Here is a 20,016-nt window from a genome sequence, read left to right as displayed (position 1 = left end):
TGTACGTATAGCGTATTTATTTAGTATGTATGAAATGTGTTTCATTGTGGTTTGAATGATAGTTAGATATTAGTTAACTTAGTAGTTAGATTGTATTTTATTATTGAGCATAGTTGCATTTCCATTGTTATTAACGTGTTATTTAACTGCAGACCAAATTTCAGTTCATTCGGAGTTGATTTGGTCTGATTTTTAAGCGTTTTGTGAAAACCGCTTTTTCTGGATTTTAAATTACAGGACTGACGATATCCTGATTTTTCCCAGATTTGAAACGCTTATATCTGGAGTTCCAGATACTGTTTTTCAATTTTGTAAAAACTGTCGTTTTGTTCAATCTGTCAGTTGCAGAACAGAACAAATTTCGGGAAAATCGGACCTCGTTTGCCCTGTCAAACAGTGGTTTTCCGATAACCTGTCAGAATGCTATTTTACACTAGTTAGGGGCAGTTTCGTAATTTTCTTAATTTCGGTCTTTTAGATTTGTTTTTAGTAGTTTCTGCATTTTAAGAGTTGCATCATCATCATACAGCATTAGTAGAGTTACATTGGTTAATTTTAGCATTAATTTAGTATTTTAGTTAATTTTTGCTTGATAAATAGTATTTGCTTTACAATTTTCGTAAAATTAGAACTAGTCTTAGTTATTGTTTTCGTTATTAGAATAGAAAACTAACTTTGTATTTTTCTGCATTTTTAGGTTGAAAAACATATTTAGTGTCCAGGGATATTGTCCAAGTGAGAAGATTCTTTAAGTGGCGAAAATACGGAAATACCCTTGGTGTGGAGCAGAAGACTGATTGCTTGTTTACTTTTCTTTTAGTGTTTAATTGCAGTTGTATTAACTTTGTAATTGTAGGTTGACATTTGGCATTAATAAATTGAATTTTATAGAAATATTGTGTTTAATTCCTGTTCCCTGAGGATCGACCCATACTTACCACTTTGTGGAAAGTCGGTTTTTATATATTTTTGGTTGACGATTTTCCAAAGTTTTATTGAAAATAATTGTTTTAAAAAAGAGCATTCCAAAATATCAACCAAATTTTGGCGCCGTTGCCGGGGAACGGCGAATTAATTACTTATTTCTTAGAGTTTAATTTATTATTATTTTGTTTTAGTTAGTTAATTAGTTGTTTTCTTTTTAGTTAGTAGGATTAGTAAGTGAATATAGGATTAACATAGTTAGTAAATATAGGATTCACATATTGTTCTTTTTAGGATTCACTTAATTATCATTCTGCAAGGAGCGATTAGACAGGTGGGTTTTAGAAAAACATAGTTTGTGATTTCCTGTATTTATTTGTTTTAGCAATTTAGAATAGTTTACTTTGTTATTTAATTATTTAGTATAGAATTCTGACATAGCTATATAGCATATTTGTTTGTTTTTAGTTACTGTTATTTGCTTATTTACATTTTAGTATCTGTGCTAGTTTAATTTTTTAGTTAGGTCGTTTGCTTACATCTGGTCTTAGTACCAGTGTATGCAGGGTCGACGAGGTCTAGGAACCCCATTACACCCATTTGTTGACAACCCAGAGAGAATTTTACATTCTCATCGAAGTTCGGCAACAATGGCTGACATGGATCCTCCACCTCCACCCCCAGTTCTTTCACGCCCTCTGCGGGAATACTTCATTCCCACAGACTATGTTCAGGCATCCTGCATTCGGAGACCCGATGTAGGAGCGCCACATTATGAGATTAAGGCCAGCATTATTCAAATGCTTCCATCCTTTTATGGCCTTAGTCATGAGGATCCCTACCGACACTTAGATGAATTCCTCGAAATCTATTCTACTGTTAAGATACAGAATTTCGATGATGATGCGTTGAGGTTGACTCTATTCCCTTTTTCATTGAAGGACAAAGCCAAGTATTGGCTAAAGTCCTTAGATTCTGTAGAAATAGAGTCCTGGGATCAGTTGCAACAGGAGTTTCTTCGGAAATACTTTCCCATTGGTCGCACGAACCAATATCGTAGAGCCATCACTAGCTTTTCAGAGCTAGATGGTGAGCGCTTTCATGAGACCTGGGAGAGAATGAAGGATCTCCTCAGGAAATGCCCCCATCATCAGGTGCCGAAATGGCAACTGGTGCAGAGTTTCTATGATGGATTGTCTGACAAGAATCGTCAGATGATCGACTCTTCATGCGGTGGGACATTCATGCTGAAGAGCGAGGACGAAGCATGGAGGCTATTTGATACATTGGCCGAGAATTCACTCCACCATGCTTCGAGCTCTCATTCTGATAGAGCCACACCCAGCATTCAGAAGAAAGCTGGCGTTCTTGAGATTGGTCCATCTACTGCACTACAGTGTAAAGTAGACATGATTGCTCAGAAGCTGGACCAGCTTCTCTCAGGACCATCCACTACACAGCAGGTGTGTACTCTTTGTGCCAGTCCGGCACACGAGATCACTGAGTGCCCTTCAGCAGCTCAGTACCCTGAATTTGTTCAAGAACAAGTTCAGGCAGCTCAGGGTTACGTCAGACCGCCAAATAACCCATTTTCATCGACATATAATCCGGGTTGGCGTAACCATCCCAATTTTTCATGGAAGAATCCACAGTCTTCTATACAGATGCCTTCTTCCTCTCAGCCAGTTCGGCAGCCATCTTTTACTCAGCCATTTCAAAGACCGAACTATGCTCAGTCTTCTTCTTCTTCAGTTCCTTCCCCGATTCAGCAGGAGTCTGCCCCGCAGACATCTTTTGAGAAGAGACTTCTCCAGGCATTCCAAGAGGTGAAAACCTCTAATCAGAACGCCTTCGAGAAGTGTAGCCAGATTTTGAGCTCACATACGCAGTCCATTGCGAAGTTAGAGTCGCAAATGGGACAGTTAGCTGAGGCTATTAGTAGGAGACCCGAGGGTACATTGCCGAGTCAGGCTGTCATGAACCCGAAGGGTAAGGACCAGATGACTGGAGGCCTATTTCATACTGAGACACAGCAGCAGGCTAAATCAGTTATGGCCTTGAGGAGTGGACGTGAGTATCACGTTGAGAGTAGAGAGAAGATAGAGGAGCCAGAGACCATTGTTTCACCTAAGTCGGCTCAATCATCATCCCCATCCCCATCATCACCTTCATCATCTTTATCCTCAGAGAAGAAGAAGGATAGGAGTGAACCTTCTCGCAAAGAGGAGGAGCCAGCAGAGTATATTCCCCCACCACCCTATCCCAAAGCATTAGAGTCTCCTGGTTATAGAGGGAAGCAAGGTGCGAAGATCCAGGACATGCTTGATATCTTCAAGCATGTGCAGATCAACCTACCTTTGCTCGATGCTATTCAGCAGGTGCCGGCTTATGCCAAATTCCAGAAGGAGCTATGTACGCAAAAGAGGAAATCCAGAGAGCGAGTTCCTAACAGGGTCCATCTGACTGAGCAGGTGAGTTCAGTACTTTAGCATCAGACACCACCCAAGCTCAAGGACCCTGGAGCACCTATCATTGCTTGTACTATAGGGAACATCCGGATAGAACGCACATTGCTCGATCTTGGAGCAAGCGTGAACATTCTGCCCGGATATTTCTTTGATTCTTTCGGGTTAGGGGAGATGAGATCGACTCTGATTACACTTCAACTGGCAGATCGTTCCGTCAAGGTACCGAGAGGTGTCTTGGAGGACGTGCTAGTTAAAGTGGATGACTTTTATTTTCCAGTCGATTTCATTATCCTTGATATGGAAGGAGTAGACAGCCAGCACCAGACTCCGATTATTTTAGGCAGACCATTCTTGGCGACTGCCAATGCGTGCATCAATTGTAGAACTAGAGCCATGGATCTCTCATTTGGCAATAGGAAGGTAAAGCTGAATATTTTCAATGCCGCGATGGGACCAGCAGGAGACATGGACTGCTTTCATGTAGACATTACACAGGAGTTAGTGGAGGAGCAGCCCGAGTTGTACATTAATGAGGATTCTTTAGATTTGTACCATATAGAGAAGAATAGCGGTTTAGATAGTGTAGATGTGTCTAGAGTGTCGTCGGAGAGACCACCTTGGGGAGCAGTCAGGGAACCTCTTCCACCACTTGCGGAGACCCTCGCCAAATCGTCGATCGAGTCGCCTCCGAAACTTGAGTTGAAACCCTTACCGGATTCACTCAAGTATGCATACCTCGGAGATGATGAGACTCTGCCTGTGATCATCTCGTCCTTGCTCACTGAGGAACAGGAACAGAGATTGCTGACTATTCTTCGAGAGCACAAGGCAGCGATTGGATGGGGAGTAGCGGATCTAAAGGGGATTGATCCTCCATTCTGCATGCATAGGATCCATTGTAATGAGGAAATCAAGCCATTTAGGGATATGCAGAGAAGGCTAAATCCCAACATGAAGGAAGTGGTGAAGAAAGAGGTGGTGAAGTGGTTGGATGCCGGAATCATTTACCCTATTTCTGATAGTCAGTGGGTCAGTCCGATTCAAGTTGTGCCGAAGAAGTCAGGACTCACTGTGGTTGAGAATGAGAAGGGTGAGAGAATTCCGATGAGGACCACTACAGGATGGCGAGTCTGCATCGATTATAGGAAGTTGAATGTGGCAACTAGGAAAGATCATTTCCCATTGCCATTCATTGATCAGATCTTAGAGCGACTCGCAGGACAGAGCTACTACTGCTTTCTAGACGGATATTCAGGATACAATCAGGTAGCTGTCCATCCTGACGACCAAGAGAAGACCACGTTTACATGTCCTTATGGCACCTTCGCATTTAGACGTATGCCTTTTGGGCTTTGTAATGCCCCGGCTACTTTTCAGAGGTGCATGCTTGCTATCTTCTCGGACATGATTGATGATGTGATGGAAGTTTTTATGGACGACTTTTCTGTGTATGGCTCTTCTTTTGAAGATTGCCTCCACAAACTTGCTCGAGTACTGAGTAGGTGTGTGGAGACCAATCTCGTCCTGAGTTGGGAAAAGAGCCATTTTATGGTCCAGGAGGGGATTGTACTTGGACACATTGTGTCCAAGCGTGGTATTGAGGTTGACAGAGCGAAGGTGGAATCCATTTCTCGTTTGACTCCACCCACCTCTGTGAGGCAGATTCGATTATTTTTAGGGCATGCGGGATTTTACAGGCGGTTCATAAAAGATTTCAGCAAAATCTCTCGACCGCTTTGCACGTTATTGGAGAAAGACCAGCCCTTTGTTTTCGGTGAGGATTGTATGAAGGCCTTTGAGATTCTCAAAGAGGCCTTGATTACTGCACCTATTTTGAGACCTCCAGATTGGACTCTCCCATTTGAGATTATGTGCGATGCTTCTGATTATGCTATGGGGGCCATTCTAGGACAACGCATTGATAGGAAGCCCTATGTGATCTACTATGCGAGTAGAACTCTGTCTGATGCACAGATGAATTATACTACGACAGAGAAGGAACTACTTGCGGTAGTTTTCGCATTGGATAAATTTAGGTCCTATTTACTCGGTTCGAAGGTGGTTGTCTATTCTGATCATTCTGCATTGAAATATTTGTTGAATAAGAAAGACACCAAACCGAGATTAATTCGTTGGGTCCTACTACTACAGGAGTTTGATCTCGAGATTCGAGATAAGAAGGGAAGCGAGAATGTAGTAGCAGACCATCTTTCCAGACTGATCGTGGAGACTACGCAGGATCAGAGACCGATCAGTGATTCTTTCCCCGATGAGCAGATCATGTCAGTCAGTACATCGCAGTTACCCTGGTTTGCAGATATTGTGAACTATCTGGTTTCGAGGCAGATACCTGAGCATTGGAACAAGAATGAGCGTGAGAGGTTCCTATCTCAGGTGAGGCACTATTATTGGGATGAACCGGAGTTGTTCAAATACTGTGCAGATCAGATCATTAGGAGATGCGTTCCGGAGGAGGAATACCAATCCATTTTGAATTTTTCCCATTCGTTAGCCTGTGGAGGGCATTTTAGTAGTAGGAAGATGGCTGCAAAGGTTTTGCAGTCAGGATTTTATTGGCCCACACTCCACAGGGACGCTCATGAGTTCTGTAGGCGATGCCTGCGATGTCAGCAGATTGGAAACATGTCCAAGAGGGACATGATGCCCTTGCTACCGATTTTGATAGTCGAAATTTTTGATGTTTGGGGCATTGATTTCATGGGACCATTTCCGCCCTCATTCGGAAATTTATATATTCTGGTGGCGGTTGATTATGTGTCCAAGTGGGTCGAGGCTGTGGCCACCAAGACCAATGATCACAGAGTAGTGCTTAAGTTCATTAAGCACAACATTTTCAGTCATTTTGGAGTGCCACGTGCGATGATTAGCGATGGTGGCAAGCATTTTAGGAATGTTCAGATAGCTTCTCTGCTGAGAAGATATTCTGTCAATCATAGATTCACCACTCCATATCATCCGCAGACTAGTGGACAGGTTGAAGTGTCTAATAGGGAGATTAAGCGAATTTTAGAAAAGACAGTTCGTCCGGACCGCAAGGATTGGTCCCAGCGCTTAGATGATGCACTTTGGGCATATAGAACTGCATTTAAGACTCCCATTGGCATGTCCCCGTATCGCCTTGTATTCGGGAAAGCATGTCATCTTCCTGTCGAGTTAGAACATAGAGCGTACTGGGCTATCAAGAAATTAAATTTTGACCTCACCCAGGCTGGCAAAGAGAGAGCACTGCAGCTCTCAGAATTAGAGGAACTCAGGAATGATGCATATGAGAATGCCAAATTATACAAGGCTCACACAAAAGCATTTCATGATAAGCATATTGTCAGAAAAGTGTTTGAGCCAGATCAGAAAGTGTGGCTATACAATTCTCGTTTACATTTATTCCCAGGGAAGTTAAGATCGAGATGGACAGGTCCATACATTGTAAAAGAAGTATTTCCCCATGGAGCAGTGACATTATTCGATCCTATGACCCAAGGTACATTCAAAGTAAATGGGCAAAGACTGAAGCCATTCATTTCAGATGCCTTACAGGATGGTGAGTGTGAGATAGTGCATCTCACGAAGGCATGAAGATTCGACCAGAGGGATGTATCATATGTACATTATTTATTTTTCATTTTAGAGTTTTTATTTATTTAGTATTTCATTTCACATGTGCTAATTTGTGTTTTGATGTATGCAGGATGAACTTAACAATTAGTGTATCAATTACCAGGTACAGAGAAGAGTTTTCAAAGAATTCAAGAATCAGAGGAAAATCAACTTCAAAAGCTCAGAGCAAATCAGGTTGTATCTATCCTTTCTCCCATATTTTTGTTGGTGTCTTTTAATGTGCATTTGCATTACATTTTTATTCATTTTGTATGCCACTAGAGACAGTGTCATTCAAGCATGGGGGGGTGGTTTAGATGCATGCACACAAAAATACAAATTTTTTTTTTTATGACTGGTAATCAAAGTAGGCATTTAAGAACAAAGTGTAGCATATATGATTGTTTTTGGCATAATCTAACAGTTTAAAAATTTTTTAAGCCCCATAAATTTTTTTTTTCTGAACTGAATCAAATATAGTAGTTGTTTATGAGATAATTCAAAGAAAAGATAGTATTTGATTGTTAGAAAATTTTGAATCACTTTTGTATAAGTATGCACAGTATGTTTTGTGAAAGAAATAAGCAATGGAAAGATGGGTTTGAAAAATGAGTTTAAAAGAATAGAGTTATGTTTAGTTGTTGATGTCTTTGTGAATCCTAGTAGTAGAACTCAGACACGAGATGAAGTGTTTGAGTATCTTAACGAAAAGGATAACGAAGGAGATCATCTCTTGTCTAAGTCGATATCTGTGGCCTTTGTAGTTCGAGTAAGTAGAATCTGAAGGGTGTTTTACATCTGGTGCCCCAAAGCCAGCTGGTTTGGGAGCCACCGGTTCGAAAGCTTGTTACATGGACTGCATAGAAAGCCTAAGAGATAGAGACATTGCACATGACAAGAGGAAGACTATACGTAAACTATTAGAATAGAAGGTCTAGTGACTCGAGCAATTAAGTCTGAGGGATACTCTGTATCTAGTGCCCTAAGGTCGGCCGACTTGGGAGTCACTGACCCAAAGCTCGCTACACGGGTCACGAAAACTGACTATTCGAAATAGTGCTCATATGAGAAGAATGCGCAAGAGATCAAAAGTTGAAAATGAAAGAAAAAGAATGTGCTGAATGAGAAAATTTTCATTGCTTAAGTATATATGTGCATTACTGTGCAGAAAATATACAAGTGAGAATAAATGAGTAAAACATGAGAATACTTGACTTTCGGAGAAAAATCATGAACTAGCTACAATATTAGAAAAGTGAAGGAAAAGAATTTTTACTGTGGAGGCATGAGATTTTTAAACTTGTTTTGAGAATGTCAATTACATGAAATATTTGTTACAACTGCATTCTTAAGAGCCTAATATTTTTGAAAGATCATCCTTGCATTTTATTGATGTTTGTGGGTAGCATCGCTGCAAACCCTCACGAGACCTTACTCGTCCACTAGTGTAAGCAAGGGGTTTAAAGGGCTTGTTGCATACGCTAAATGCAACCGTGATTCCTACGAAAGTGAGGTAGTATTATGCATTCATGCTTAGCATTTCTTGTCTTCAGTGCATATCATGATTAGGGTTTGTTAAGGGACTAACAAACATTCAAGCATGGGGGTATTTGATGATGCATGAAATGCACATCATGTAAACAAGTTTTTCATGCGTTTTGTATCAAGTTTAAGGTTTTAAACCCATGTTTAGATGTGTTTTGATAGTAAGGGGCTATGGTTCGAATTTCAGAAAAATCGGAGTTAAAATGAGAGAGTTATGGCTATTTCAGTGTTTGGGCACGGATTTCGAGGTGGATCGGATCCATATCCGACCCAATTAGGTCAATTGGACCTTGGATCAACTCTTAGAAAGCCCAAAACCCAACCCACACACCTATCCATACTCATTTCAAAAAGTTTTTCTAAAAACCCCCCAGAAAGTGGCGCCTAGCAATATTTTATTTTTTAACACTCTTTCTGAAAAATGTCAAAACTATAAATAGTTTTTTTTCAAGAACCCTAGGCGTCTTTGGCTGTGTTTGGACGCCCCCTACAGTGACTCTACAGCAGCAGCTCCTTCCTCTCCATCTTCCCCAAGTGTTGGCCATTGAAGATCGACCTATGCTTGATTTTCAAGCATATTTTCAAGCTTTCTTTGGTTTCTTTTCCTTTCTTTCTTATTCCTTGCTGTCTTTTCACCATTTTTCTGTACTTTTGCAGGTGTAGCAGAGGTGGAGACCATTAACCTTGGGAGGGAGTGCGCAACACACCACCAAGGTGAGCCGGCCCTACCTCCATCCGGCTTTCTACACCCTCCGATCGCGAATCGGCTCACATGCCATCATCGGTGGATCTCCAACGTGTAGCAGCTGCAATAGGTGCCGTTTTTGGTGAAGTACAGCATCCTTGAACTGTAGAAGACGTCTACATCCAGCCACGGTCCGCTCTTCTTCACCCCCCGGTCGTCGGATCTTCCAAAAGGTAGGTCTTCTTCTTCCTTCTCTTCTAGATAAAACCGATTTGTGTGTGTGGTTTTTGTTTTGTTATTTTCTGTATGTTTCTTGTTTTTATTTTTATTTCAACCTTAGAATAGCATGCGTGCACAGACCAGCACGTTAGATTAGGTTTTCTTTCATTGGTTGTGTATTCGATTTGTGTTTTTCCATCGTTTTTATCTAAAACGTGCAAATCGGCAAGAGGCTTTTCTAGTCGATTTGGGTTTTTGTTTCCAGCGTGTTATAGGTGTTTTCTTTTTAGAAAATCTCAGACACAAATTTCATTTTGATTCATCTTAGTCGTTAGGTTTGTTTGTGTGTTGTTTTTGCTTGAAAAGAAGAAAAATCGGCTAGACTTTTTCTAGCCGATTCTTGATTTCTACAAAAATATTTTTCTGTTTTGCTATTTTTGTTTTGTCCAGCTTGTGTCTTGTATTGTGTTGCTGAAAATCTCATTCGGAAATTTCATTTTAGTTTATTCTAAGTCGTGGGTTGTGCGTGTGGTTCGTTTTGATTTTATTTTTGAAAAAAGAAAAAAAAATCGGCTAGGGATATTCTAGCCGATCTTTATATTTTTGTTAAAAGGGGGTTTAGAGTGGTAAGTTGTGTTGCTTGTTGTGTGTTTAGTGTGTTAATAGTAGCATAAATTGGTGTTAGTCGTTCCATTGTTTTAGGATTGATTTACTTAATTGTTTTAATCATTTTTCGTTTTGGTGTTTGAGTGTATTATTGAAAATTATAAAAATCAAGTTTTCTTTAATTTTTTTATGATTTTAAGTCCAGCATAGTGATGTTATTGTTAGCCTTTGTGTAATTAGGAGTCATTTTTAATATTTTCTAACTTAGTTTTATCAAAATAGTAGTTACTTGGTTTTATTGCTTTTCGTTAGTTTATAATTTTATATATTTTTTTATTTTTTTTATTTTCGTGTAGTTCTTCTTCTTCCCCGAGGTGGGCGGCAGCCATTAGAGCTCCCCTGGAGCTCTTGGTCGATTTTTTTAGCAAGTCTTAATGGTCATTAGTTGAGTTAGGAAGGTGTCTAGGTTCAATGTATTAGGTCTTTCTTTTCTAGCCGTTTTTAGGGTTGCATTTAGGTAAGTTTTGGAATTAGGTTAGCATTAACTCCTAGGAAATCGATTTTCCATTTAAGTTCTTTTGTTCCCTAGGTATAATTAAGTCTATTAGTTTAGAAAGTAGTATCCATTGAAGTTGGCGATTTTTGGAGAAGGGAGGTAATTAAAGTAATTGAAAATTGGAAAGCTTTTGGAAAAAGGATATTCTTCAAAAATCGTGTGAGGCATTTAAGGAAAATTTGAATTTTGAATGTGTATTAAAGAAGGAGTTACTCCTTAACTTTGGAAAGTGTTTTGCAATTAAACCAAAATTCCAATCTAGGTTACACGATTTCCATAGAGCATTAAAAGCATTTTAATTCCATCTTGAAAAGCAAAAATTATGGATTTCTAGATTGGCCTTTTCAGATTTCCAAAAAGGCATTAAAGGCAATTAAGGAGTGTAACTCCCTCTTTAAATGGGGCGATTTTTGAGAATCCAAAGCATTTCAAAGTTTGAACATTGGTAATTATTACATTCCTTTTTCAACCTCCTCCATTAAAATCGTGAACTTTGGATTAATTGTAGCTTAATTAGGAGGTTACTACTTTAGTCTAGACCTAACCTAGTCAAACCGAGCCTAGGTCGAGTCAACCCCTAGTCTACACCCCCTTTGAGCCTAGTCAAAACCTAGCCTAGCCCAAGTCAAAGCCTAAACCGCATTTAGGTCGAGTCTAAGACCAAAGCCCAACCTTAGTCAAGCTTAGTGGAGTCAACCCTAACCTAAGTTAGGTCAACCTAGTCTACCTAACCTATCTAAGTCAAACCTAGTTGATTCCACTTAGTTCAAGCCTACCTAAACCGAGTTCATCCTAGTCTTGCTAGACCTAAATCCAAAACCCAACCTTGGTCAAACCTAGTCAAAGACCTAACTCGGGTAAAAACTTAGTCTAAACCTAGTGAGTCAAACCGAGCTTACCTTAGCCCATTCGAGCCTAGTCGAACCTAAGTTGAGTCCAACTTAGTTGAGTCTAAGTCAACCCGAATCTAGTTGACTAAGTCTATCCTAAACCAAGTTCAAACCCTAGCCTAGCCTAAGTCCAAGTCAAGACCAATCCGAGATCGAGTCAACCTTAGCCAAACCCAACCCAACCTTAACTAAGGTCAAACCGAGTCCACCTAAGTCAACCGAACCTAGTTGATTAAGGTAACTCAAAACCGAATCCAATTAGTGAGTCAACCTTAGCTCGAACCTATCTCTTTCAACCTAGTCAAATCGAGCCTACCTAATCCCATCCGAGTGCATCCAAATCCAAACTGAACCTACTCAAGTCGAAACCGATCCTAGTCGAGTCAACCAAGTGAAACCTAACCTTTGCCTTCGTTCTTTAGTTAAGTAAGTCATTTCTTATTATTTCTTTTGATTTCTATATTAATTAGTTTATTTATCTAATTTAGTTTTAGTGTAGAAGTGTGTGTACGTATAGCGTATTTATTTAGTATGTATGAAATGTGTTTCATTGTGGTTTGAATGATAGTTAGATATTAGTTAACTTAGTAGTTAGATTGTATTTTATTATTGAGCATAGTTGCATTTCCATTGTTAGTTAACTTCGTTCTAGTCATAAACTGCTTGTAGTGTTTTGTTCGTCGTGCATTTAGTGTTTTCCTAATATTCATCTGCATATACACTGTTATACAGTGTCATTTAGATTGCATTAGGTGTAGATTACATTTGATAGGGGGTAAATAGGTTCATAAAGTGAATAGTGCACTCAAATAAAAACCAGATTTTTGCCCTGTCGCAACAGAATTATTTTCTGAGCAAAAATTCTGTGTTTTCCAAATTTTTTTCTTCTATTCACTTTATTAACGTGTTATTTAACTGCAGACCAAATTTCAGTTCATTCGGAGTTGATTTGGTCTGATTTTTAAGCGTTTTGTGAAAACCGCTTTTTCTGGATTTTAAATTACAGGACTGACGATATCCTGATTTTTCCCAGATTTGAAACGCTTATATCTGGAGTTTCAGATACTGTTTTTCAATTTTGTAAAAACTGTCGTTTTGTTCAATCTGTCAGTTGCAGAACAGAACAAATTTCGGGAAAATTGGACCTCGTTTGCCCTGTCAAACAGTGGTTTTCCGATAACCTGTCAGAATGCTATTTTACACTAGTTAGGGGCAGTTTCGTAATTTTCTTAATTTCGGTCTTTTAGATTTGTTTTTAGTAGTTTCTGCATTTTAAGAGTTGCATCATCATCATACAGCATTAGTAGAGTTACATTGGTTAATTTTAGCATTAATTTAGTATTTTAGTTAATTTTTGCTTGATAAATAGTATTTGCTTTACAATTTTCGTAAAATTAGAACTAGTCTTAGTTATTGTTTTCGTTATTAGAATAGAAAACTAACTTTGTATTTTTCTGCATTTTTAGGTTGAAAAACATATTTAGTGTCCAGGGATATTGTCCAAGTGAGATGATTCTTTAAGTGGCGAAAATACGGAAATACCCTTGGTGTGGAGCAGAAGACTGATTGCTTGTTTACTTTTCTTTTAGTGTTTAATTGCAGTTGTATTAACTTTGTAATTGTAGGTTGACATTTGGCATTAATAAATTGAATTTTATAGAAATATTGTGTTTAATTCCTGTTCCCTGAGGATCGACCCGTACTTACCACTTTGTGGAAAGTCGGTTTTTATATATTTTTGGTTGACGATTTTCCAAAGTTTTATTGAAAATAATTGTTTTAAAAAAGAGCATTCCAAAATATCAACCACATATGAGAATGCCAAATTATATAAAGCTCGCACAAAAGCATTTCATGATAAGCATATTGTCAGAAAAGTGTTTGAGCCAGATCAGAAAGTGTGGCTATACAATTCTCGTCTACATTTATTCCCAGGGAAATTAAGATCGAGATGGACAGGCCCGTATATTGTAAAAGAAGTATTTCCCCATGGAGCAGTAACATTATTCGATCCTATGACCCAAGGTACATTCAAGGTAAATGGGCAGAGACTGAAGCCATTCATTTCAGATGCCTTGCAGGATGGTGAGTGTGAGATAGTGCATCTCACGAAAGCATGAGGATTCGACCAGAGGGATGTATCATATGTACATTAAATTATTTTTCATTTCAGTGTTTTTCTGTCCTTAGTATTTCATGTCACATGTACTAACTTGTGTTTTGATGTATGCAGGATGAATTTAACATTTAGTGTATCAGTTACCAGGTGCATGGAAGAGCTTTCAAAGAATTCAAGGATCAGATGAAAATCAACTTCAGAAGCTCAAAGCAAATCAGGTTGTATCTATCCTTTCTCCCATATGTTTGTTAGTGTTTTTTTAGGGTGCATTTGCATTACATGTTTATTCATTTTGTATGCCACTAGGGACAGTGTCATTCAAGCATGGGGGGTGGTTTAGATGCATGCACACAAAAAAAATACAATTTTTTTTTTTTTTTATGACTGGTAATCAAAGTAGGCATTTGAGAACAAAGTGTAGCATATGTGATTGTTTTTGGCATAATCTAACAGTTTATAAATTTTTAAGCCCCATAAAAATTTTATTTTCTGAACTGAGTCAAATAGAGTAGTTATTCATGAGAAAATTCAAAGAAAAGATAGTACTCGATTGTTAGAAAATTTTGAATCACTTTTGTATAAGTATGCACAGTATGTTTTGAGGAAGAAATAAGCAATGGAAAGATGTGTTTGAAAAATGAATTTAAAAGAATAGAACTACGTTTAGTTGTTGATGTCTTTGTGAATCCTAGTAGTGGAACTCAGACACGAGATGAAGTGTTTGAGTATCTTAACGAAAAGGATAACGAAGGAGATCATCTTCTTGTCTAAGTCTATATCTGTGGCCTTTGTAGTTCGAGTAAGTAGAATCTGAAGGGTGTTTTACACCTGGTGCCCCAAAGCCAACTGGTTTGGGAGCCACCGGTTCGAAAGCTTGTTACATGGATTGCATAGAAAGCCTAAGAGATAGAGACATTGCACATGACAAGAGGAAGACTATACGTAAACTATTAGAATAGAAGGTCTAGTGACTCGAGCAATTAAGTCCGAGGGATACTCTGTATCTAGTGCCCTAAGGTCAGCCGACTTGGGAGTCACTGACCCAAAGCTCGCTACACGGGTCACGAAAACTGACTATTCAAAATAGTGCTCATATGAGAAGAATGCGCAAGAAATCAAAAGTTGAAAAAAAAAGAGTGAAAATGAAAGAAAAAAGAATGTGCTGAATGAGAAAATTTTCATTGCTTAGGCTTATATGTGTATTACTGTGCAGAAAATATACAAGTGAGAATAAACGAGTAAAACATGAGAATACTTGACTTTCAGAGAAAAATCATGAACTAGTTACAATATTAGAAAAGTGAAGAAAAAGAATTTTTACTGTGGCGGCATGAGATTTTTAAACTTGTTTGGAGAATGTCAATTACATGAAATATTTGTTCCAACTGCATTCTTAAGAGCCTAATATTTTTGAAAAATCATCCTCGCACTTCATTGATGTTTGTGGGTAGCATCTCTGCAAACCCTCACGAGACCTTACTCGTCTATTAGTGTAAGCTAGGGGTTTAAAGGGCTTGTTGCATACGCTAAATGCAACCGTGATTCCTACGAAAGTGAGTTAGTATTATGCATTCATACTTAGCATTTATTGTCTTCGTTGCATATCATAATTAGGGTTTGTTAAGGGACTAACAAACATTCAAGCATGGGGGTATTTGATGATGCATGAAATGCACATCATGTAAACAGGTTTTTCATGCATTTTGTATCAAGTTTAAGGTTTTAAACCCATGTTTAGATGTATTTTGATAGTAAGGTGTTATGGTTCGAATTTCAGAAAAATCGGAGTTAAAATGAGAGAGTTATGGCTATTTCAGTGTTTGGGCACGGATTTCGAGGTGGATCGGATCCATATCCGACCCAATTAGGTCAATTGGACCTTGGATCAATTCTTAAAAAGCCCAAAATCCAACCCACACACATATCCATACCCATTTCAAAAAGTTTTGCAGAAAACCCCTCAGAAAGTGGCGCCTAGTAAAATATTTTTTTATAACCTTGTTTCTGAAAACTATCAAAAGTATAAATTATAGTTTCCAGCAAACCCTAGGCGTCTTTGGCATTGGGATTGGCGCCTCCTACAGTGATTCTAGCTCCAGCACCTTCCAACCTCTCATCCCACTTAATTTCCATCGAAAATTGGGTTTTTGCTTGGAAATCAAGCATTACTCTATCTCTCTTTCCATTCTTTTTCGTTTCTTTAGTATCCTTGCTGCGTTTTCTCACCATTTGCTGTGTTTTTGCAGGTGTAGCAGAGGTGGAGACCATTAATCTTGCTTGGAAGTGCAAAACACCCCAACAAGATGAGCCGGCCCTACCTCCATCCGGTTTTCTAAGCCCTCCGATCGCGAATCGGCACCCGTTCCATCTTCGGTGGATCTCCAACGTGTTGCAGCTGTAGATATCCTGTTCGTGGTGACATTCCAGCATTCTTGAACCGTTCGGGACGTCAATCCTAGGCCATTGTCCGCTCTCTTCTTCCCCACGATCGTCGGATCGCCCTAGAGGTAGATCTTCTTCTCTCTTTTCTTCTAGCTAAAACCCAAATCGTGTGTGCTTGTTTTTCGTGTTTTCTTTTCTGTGTGTTTGCTGTATTTTTCGTGTTTCAACCTTAGTATAGCATTCGTGCACTGACCAGCACGTTAGATCTAGGTGTTGTTTCATTGTTTCATGATTCAAGGATCGATTTTTATTGTTTTTATGCAAAACGTGTAAATCGGCTAGAGGTTCTTCTAGCCGATTTGTTTATTTTTGTTTACAGCGTGTTCTACAATGTCTTTTTACAGAAAACTTGTTTTAAAAAGTTTATTTTGATTTATTTTGGGCGTTGGGGCTGGATCAAAGAACGTTTTTATTGAAAACCAATAAATCGGCTAGATCCATTCTAGCCGATCTTGGTTCATTTTGAGTTTGAGCCTTTGATCGGTTTTTGCAGAAAAACTGGGTTAGCAGACCTCATTTAAATTATATTCAAGTTGAGTTTGCTGAAGATTCATGTGGGTTTGAGTCTATGTTGTCGTGTGATTTGTCTTTCGAACCCTCTTTGAATTAGGAGTTCCTTTGTGTTAAGTGCGTGTGTTTAGATTGAGTAATTCGTGTGTGTTGCTGTATGTGTTGCAGTTTAACAGCCTCATCAAATCCATGTTGGTCAATATCATTAGCTTAGGATTAGTCTAAATATTGTTTTAGTCATTTTGTGTTTTGGGTGTTGATTGTTATTGAAAATATAAAAATCAAGGTTATCGTTTCCTAGTTGTGGTGTCGTCCGTTCTTGGTAGGGTCTTTCATAAATTGTTATAGTGGAAATTCTTGTCTTTTTAGTTCTTCATGCTATGATAGTTTAGATCTTGTTTTTGAAATTGATTTTCGATAGTTTAGGTTGTTAGTTCTAGTTGGCTGTAAATTTAGATGCATGATTTTCATGATAGTCTTAGTGTAACTTGTTCTTTGTCATTTTGATTTTAATTCAGTTTTAGGTATTCTTCTTCCCCAAGGTGGGGCGGCAGCCATTAGAGCTCCATTCGAGCTCTAGGCTACTTTTGGTAGTCGTAGCATTGTGGTAAGTTTTAGAATTTAGGCAAGTGTTTTTAGTGTGTCTAGATACATTGTATTAGGGGAGTTAGTTTTAGACGTTTTAGTGGTAGTTTTAGGAAGGTTGAAATAGTAGAGTAAATGTTTCAAAAAGAAAAGCATTTTGACAAACAATGATTGCTCCAAATTCGTTGGATTTTCTTTTAGATAAGTTTGCAAATTGGTTCAAAGAAGGAAATTCAAGATAGCATCAAGAATTTTTGGAAAGTTGAATTGAATATCAAATCTTTTCTAAAAAGGAGTTCACGTTTTTGGATAGAGGAATTTAATTGCTTTCCAAACACGTTTGGAAAGTCGAATTCAATGAGACTCTCTTGATTTGGATGTTTTCAATTAGCCTTGAAAGATTTCCAATAAGATAACTGCTCCTAGCTGGACGGTTTTACCTTTTTACTTTTTTTTTTTAAATTGCAAATTAATGCAATTCAAGGCAAGCAATCAGGATTTGGACGATTTTTGGATTTAGAAAGTTTTTCAAACTTCTATTTGAGCATTTATTCTCTCTTGATCTTCTAACCGTTCATATTTAGTGAGTCAAGATTTAGATTTATTTAATTTAGTTAAGTATACTAATCTTAGTTAGGCATTAGATGTGTAATTAATTAAGTTTTAATTAAGTCTTGTCTTTTAGGCGTGTAATTAATAGAGTCATAGTTTATTAGTTTTAATTATTTAGATATTGACCTTAAGTGTTTAACTTAGTCCTTGTTTACAATAATTGACCTAACTTAGTCAACCTAGTTGACCCAAGTAAGTGAGTCGTGCCCATAGTCTAGGTCGAGTACACCTAGTGAACCCAGTCATTCTAGCCAAGTGTGGCGTAAACCTAATCCTATCTTAAACCCACCACTATTTGGTAATTAGAGATTTAGTATATTTATTTTTAAGTTAGATTAATTTCAGTATAAGTTAGTGTCAGTTTTCATTCAATCGATTTAGTAGATTTTACATTGCATGTTTAATGTGTGTTAGATAATTGTCTTTGGTAGTTATTCAATTGGCTCAACTGCATTTAGTTTGTATTAACTGTATTCATTCATTCATATAGCTAAGTGCATTTTTAGGTATATTAGTTACAATTGCATTATTAGTTCATTCAATTCTTAGTCATAAAGTGCATATCATATTTCATTCACCTCTCATTTAACATCATTGCATTTAACATCAGCATATAAATTGTCATTCAGTACCATTTAGGATTGCATTAGGGGTAGATTGCATTTTTAGTGTTTAAAATAGCTTTATAAAGTGAATAGTGCATTGAATCCGAAACCCGATTTTTGTCTTGACGCACTATCATCATTTCATGTGCAACAATTTCGAGTTTTCAAAATATTATTTTTCTATTCACTTTATTGGTGTGTTAACTATATGCATACCAAATTTCAGCTCAATCCGAGTTGGTTTGGTCTGATTTTTAAGCGTTTTGTGAAAACCGCTTTTTCGGGATTTTAAATTACAGGACTGGCGATATCCTGATTTTTCCCAAATTTGAAACGCTTATATCTGGAGTTCCAGATTTTGTTTTTTAATTCTGTAAAAACTGTCAGTTTGTTTAATCTGTCAGTTGCAGAACAGAACAAATTTCGGGAAAATCGGACCTTGTTTGCTCTGTCAAACAGTGGTTTTCTGATAACCGGTCAGAATGCTATTTTACACTAGTTAGGGGCAGTTTCGTAATTTTCTTAGTTTCGGCATTTTAGAGTGGTTTTCAGTAGTTTCTGCATTTTAGGAGTTGCATCATCATCATACAGCATTAGTAGAGTTAAATTGGTTAATTTTAGAATTACTTTGGTATTTTATTTAATTTTTGCTTGATAATTAGCATTTGTTTTATAATTCTCATAAAATTAGAAATAGTTTTAGTTATTGTTTTCATTGTTAGAATAAAAAACTAACTTTGTATTTTTCTGCATTTTTTTTAGGTTGAAAGGCATATTTATTGTCCAGGGTTATTGTCCAAGTGAGAAGATTCTCTAAGTGGCGACAAGACTGAAATACCCTTGGCGTGGAGCAGAAGACTGATTGCTTGATTACTTTTCTTTTAGTGATTATTTGCAGTTGTATTAACTTTATAATTGTAGGTTGACATTTGTCATTAATAAATTGAATTTTATAGAAATATTGTGTTTAATTCCTGTTCCCTGTGGATTCGACCCGTACTTACCACTTTGTGGAAAGTCGGTTTTTAAATTTTTGGTTGACGATTTTCCAAAGTCTTATTGAAAATACTTGTTTTAAAAAGAGCATTCCAAAATATCAACCACCTACCTGAATGAAATCAAAGGATTCCTACGAGCCAACTTTCTTAGTTACGTCAATACGAAGGGAATGGCGTACTCAGAATTTTTCGAAAAAAATAGTCGGAAACCCGAAATTCTTGCGGGACCCACAGAAATATTGGTGGGACCCACAGAAATATTCCTCAGAAAATATCTGGTGGGACCCACAAAAATATCCCATGGAATATCCAAGTGGGCCCCACACCAAGAAACCTCTTGGAATTAAAAAGAAGCCAAGGGGGTAGAAGGGGCATGGAAAAACCTAAGAGGAGGTGGGCTTGGGCTATAAATAGCCCTCCCCACTCTCTCTCTTCTCATAAAAATCGACCCCCCCTCTCTCTCTTGCCTTCTCTCTCTCTCCTAAACCTCCCCTACCTAGCCTAGCCCACCTGAGCCCACCTGACCTGGTCTGAGCCTGCCTGACTTAGCCTGAGCCTGCCTGACCTGGTCCTAACCCACCTGACCTGGGTCTGAACCCACTTGACCTGGTCCAAACCCAGTTGACTTGACTTGAAC

General features: G+C 38.1%; 1 non-coding gene across 1 annotated transcript; it reads right to left on the bottom strand.

The window, feature by feature from the left end:
• Positions 1-1,977: 1,977 nt before the first annotated feature.
• Positions 1,978-2,080, bottom strand: LOC149813245 (small nucleolar RNA R71). Its single transcript, XR_016428425.1, has one exon. It is a non-coding gene; the product is annotated as a small nucleolar RNA R71 (small nucleolar RNA).
• Between the last annotated feature and the right edge of the window lie 17,936 nt (positions 2,081-20,016).

This window comes from Nuphar pumila, chromosome 16 (assembly GCF_984573655.1).
Source record: "Nuphar pumila chromosome 16, dmNupPumi1.hap1.1, whole genome shotgun sequence".
In the NCBI taxonomy this organism is placed as follows: Eukaryota; Viridiplantae; Streptophyta; class Magnoliopsida; order Nymphaeales; family Nymphaeaceae; genus Nuphar; species Nuphar pumila.
The sequence above is the reverse complement of the archived record's forward strand: the minus strand, read 5'-3'. Positions and strand labels throughout refer to the sequence as shown.